The sequence below is a fragment of the Pagrus pagrus genome (assembly GCF_965226575.1).
Source record: "Pagrus pagrus genome assembly, chromosome: 14".
Taxonomy (NCBI): Eukaryota; Metazoa; Chordata; class Actinopteri; order Spariformes; family Sparidae; genus Pagrus; species Pagrus pagrus.
In genome coordinates, this window is record NC_140198.1 from 24,171,316 (window position 1) to 24,176,385 (window position 5,070).

The window sequence follows — 5,070 nt, forward strand, 5'->3', positions numbered from 1 at the left end:
ATATATATGATTATGCTCACATCCTCTCACATGCATACAACATAACACAGTGTGCACCCACAGCCTAGTTAAACTAGCTGCCTCAGATATAGTTTCTCATTACACTTGAATTGGTGCAGAAGCGACTCTCAATCTGTCTTAATCCGCAAGTCAGCCATTTTGATTTAATACTCACAAATTATTCAAAGATCCAAAAAGAGGACTGTGTGAAGAGAGTGGATCAAAAATCATGAGAAATATCAGTGACAATCTATTCCAGAAGCTCTTTATTTGATTTCTGTGACTGTCATTTTTGCTGTGACACTGTGAATGCAGTTTTCAGATGCAACGAGAGAAGACCAGCAAAGCTCCCTGAAAGCAATCTTCACATATAGAACTACAGATCCTACCAGGAATCAGTATTGAAGAAGGTATTCATATTACTGACTTAAAGCAACATTATGTAACTTTTTACCTTAAAATAACAGCTTCAGAATCATGTTGATGGTATAGTGTTTTGTAACAGGGTGAATGGTGTCTCTGTCTCAGCCACTCCGCCCCCTTTCACTTGTTTCTGCTCTATGTAACTTCAGTGAGAGGGTAGGATCACAGTGTTACATACATGTTTACTGCAACATACAAGTTTTCAACACATGACACTGTTATGATGTAATGAGTTTTGATTGTAGTTAGCACCTACATTACGTCTGACAAACTGTTACAGACCTGGGATTTGTTTTTAAGACAGTGGTGTTGCACTTAAAGGCAGTGGGGGGCGCCACATTGCACAAAATGCCGATCTCTACATAATAATGCTTTAAGTGAAAGAAGCAATACCACACTGTAAAAAATACTACATTACAAGTAAAAGAACTGCATAAAAATCTGACGTAAGTAAAAGTATTATCAAGAAAATACAGGGGAGTCATCCCATGAGTGCAGGTGTTTGATCTTGTACTCAGCTGTAAGGTTAAAGTAAAAATACTACCTGAATACATACAGTGTATATAAAAATACTGATATACACTGGTAACCAATTCCTAGGTCTAACTTGCCAACCTAACCTGTCAGATGCTTAGTGTCTAGTGCAGAGTGAGTCCAAAATACATTCTGCCCTCTCAGTCAAGACATCCTCTTGCTGTGCATTGAAGCCTGTCTGACTGCTGTGAGCAAACACAAGGCAGCTGTCTTAATCCTTGTTCTAATTTCTCGCAGTATCTGTGCTCAATGTCACATGGCAGAGTTCAGCCGTTCCCCTCCTGACTCCATCTGAGGCAGATTTTAGTATGTGTTCAGGCACACCCTTGTCGGGTTTCTCACCCACTGACTTGCTGGAGAGAAAAAAAGGGAAAGCGCTGGAGAAAACTGTTAGCTGTCATTACCTGTTCCTGTAAAATCATCTGAAAGTTCATCGAAAGGTCTAAGAATGACTGTATATGGAAAATGAACAATGAGTGTTCAATTAGTACTCAATTACAGTTAATACATTTTAATGAACTGCTAGTGTAATCCAGGTTTTCCTCATCAAAATTCCACGACCAATCAGCAACTCTTTACAAACCCAAAATAATTAACTAAACACAAATGACTGTCATGATAATTTGCACTAAATAACAGTACATAGATCTTCACAAGAAATTCCAATAAAATTATGAGAAACCTACAATGGCCCTCAGCACATACCTTCACCAAGGCCCAACAGTCCCTTTATCTACTCACTCATAGACACCAGCCATCTTAATACAACAATTTTTTTCATCAAGGCCCATGCAACGTTAACTGAGAAATTAACGGAAATCTTTTTTTTTTTTTTTCTTTTTTTTTTTTAAAGTCCTATCTCGCAATGTTAAAGAAAGTGCGAAAAAATTCCTGGATCCAACACAAAGTTCATGGGGTGTGTTCTGGGCTGCGAAACATTCCCCATCCAAGTTTTGTGGAAATCCGGTCAGTAGTTTTTGTGTAATCCTGCTAACAAACAAACACACAGGTGAAAACATAACTTCCTCGGCGGAGGTAATAACGGGACCTGTAAGATAAAGCATTACTACCAATTTTAACTACTGTATACTGTTGGATACAATTCCTTGTTCTCATCATACACCGATCAGCCACAACATTAAATCCACTGACAGGTGACGTGAATAACATTGATCATCTCATCACAATGCGACGTTCTGCTGGGAAACCTTGGGTGCTGGCATTCATGTGAATGCCACTTGACACGCAACACCCATCCAAACACTGTTGTGGACCAAGTACACACCCTCATCACAACAACACTACCCGATGGCAGTGGCCCCCCAGCAGGACAATGTGCCCTGACACACCGCAAACACTGCTCAGGAACAGCTCGAGGAACACAATAAAGGGCCCAAGGTGTTGACCGGGCCTCCAAATTCCCCAGATCCCAAACTGATCGAGCATCTGTAAGACGTGCTGGAGCAGGTCTGATCCATGGAGGCCCCACCCCCCAACATACAGGACCCAGAGGATCCACTATAAAACGCCCTGGTGCCAGACACCACAGGACATCCTCAGAGGTCTTAAGTCCATGTCTTGACAGGTCAGAGCTGTTTTGGCTGCACAAGGGGAACCTTCACAATATTAGGCAGGTGGTCATAATGTTATGCCTGATCAGTGTATATTTTGTACATTTCTCTCTGAATTATAGTGGAGTACAAGTATGAAGTGGCATTAAATGGAAATACTATCACTAGTATCTCAGATTTTTACCTGAGTAAATGTAGTTAAAGTAGCTACATTCCACCACTGACATACATAAAGTTAATTGACAGGCAATAGTCTCATAGCAGGTCTAAGATTCATCAACTGTCCCTTGGTGAGGCAATTACACTGTTCACACTGAAGGGTTGCAATCCATTAGCGTCCACTGTCCAGGTCCTGAGCTGCTCTATAAAAACACAATAAGGATGTTTAATTAGTAATGACCCGTGTGAGGGGAGGCCTTTAGAGATCCTTTGAAGATGTGTATCCTGCGCACAGACACACACGCACACACATACACACACACACAGCATAAAGTATGATGAATGACTGTGTCTCAGAGCCGACCTGACCTGGATGAACAGACGGATGTGAGGAAGAGGGGGAGGAAAGAGGAAGGACTGTGGAGACAAGGATCGTGTTGCAGCCATTACGAGGGATGTGGCTCTGCTGCTTTCCGGTATTTAGACATGCAGAGTGGAAAAACCCATTTCTCCTCCAGTGCACCTTCTCCACAATCCCCAATGACTGATTTATGGATTCAGGAATCACTCCCCGGACACTTGTCTTGTGTATTTAACAGTTGTTACTAGTTGTGATCAATCTGTGTGCATCTGTGTGTCTGTGTGTGTGTGTCTTTGTGTGTGAAGGTTATAAATAATCAAACACTTTGCTGATTTTACAACCCAGTGCAATCCAAGGACATCCAAAGTAGATTAACTGCAAAACAGCCCTAAAACACTCATTAAAAGAGGACATTTGAAGTTGAAGCCGAGGAAATTTGCATCACAAAATCTGAACACCGTGACAGTTTTTAAAGGCACATTTCATCAGATTTCACGAGTCCCCCCTTCAGTCGCTGTCGCTCCCTCTCCCTCTCCCTCAATCCATCATTCCCTCCATCCCTGCACTGGGCTGTTGCCATAGTAACGGGTTGCCATGTCTCAGACGGTGAGGCTGAATGGGTTAATTAGGAGGCGGGGCTTTCGCAGCCCTCCAGATGGTAGTAAGCCCTCCTTCGCTGCAGGTCTCCAGGGACCTCCTCTCAAAGAGAAAGCCTCTCCTGTTTAGTATTCAGCCCCTCACCGTTGATCCAGGAGCTGCTTTTATGACCCTGTAGTCAACAATGTGGGATTATGGGAAATGTTGTGGAGGGGTGATCCCCCTCTTCAGCTCTGCTCAACTGAGAAAGGCTTACTCAATATCCTTCTCTGATCTGATTAAAGGAGGATCATGCCCCCTCCAATCTAAAAAGGATTAAATATGTATCAACTTTTTCTTGAATTGTCTCACACCTTTTGTTGTCCTCCTTAACAGTGTAAACATTTTATCTGCCTGCATGCAGGAAGCCATCTTGCCTTGTTTTTACAGATTCAAGAACAGTGTCAGCAGCGCCCCCAGGTGTCTGCATTCATACACAACGTGTTTATTGTCACACCACTTACAGCATACAGCACAGAGAGTTTGCACAACTCAGAACAGAATTAATATTTCACATGTGTGAACAAACAGTACAAATACATAAACACGTCTTTGTAGAAAAATAGCAGCTAAAAGAACAATAAAGTGATAACTGTGCTTTACCAGTAGTGCAGATTGTATATTCTAAGCACTTTTGACAACATGAACATGAACATGACCATTTATACGAAGCATTACAGGCTAGTTTAGTGCAAACTCATCACATTACAATTTTATATGTGAACCATGTAGTCAAATATCCTCCATACCTGGTGTTCTGAAGTTAGCATGGTCCATTTTGTCTCCTGTATTTTCACATCTCAAGCTTCTACAAGCATTTTATGTCTCAACTGAAGACTTCAAGACAGCAACATTTAGTTTTGAAAATGTAAACAAGTCATATCTATTCATCCTTAATGCTAAACAGTCATTAAATATTTTTAGTCTCTATATTTGACATTGTACAACTACTAGTAACTTTATAATAACCATCATTAATAAACGGTACATTGATAGTTAATTAAACATTAGCTAATAGTTATTTGACTGTTTACAAACAATGAAATGCTTTATTAATCATTCATTAAGCAATTGTAAAAGTTTCTAAACATCAACTTTATAATGGCCATCCAAATAGTGTTTATAGATAACTACACGGTTTTATTTATTGACCATAACAACCATAAGCACCAAACATCAGTTGTAACTTAACAATAAAAATGCTTAACAAATGGTTTATAAAGCATTTCATTGTTTGTTTACACTCAAATAACTATAAACTAAAGTTTAATTATCTATAAATTTACCATTTATCAATGGTGATTATTACAGTGTTACCCAATTAATCATTAATCGTTTCATTATCTTAAATATTTGTCAAGGAGCAGGTAAAATATAAATATAATC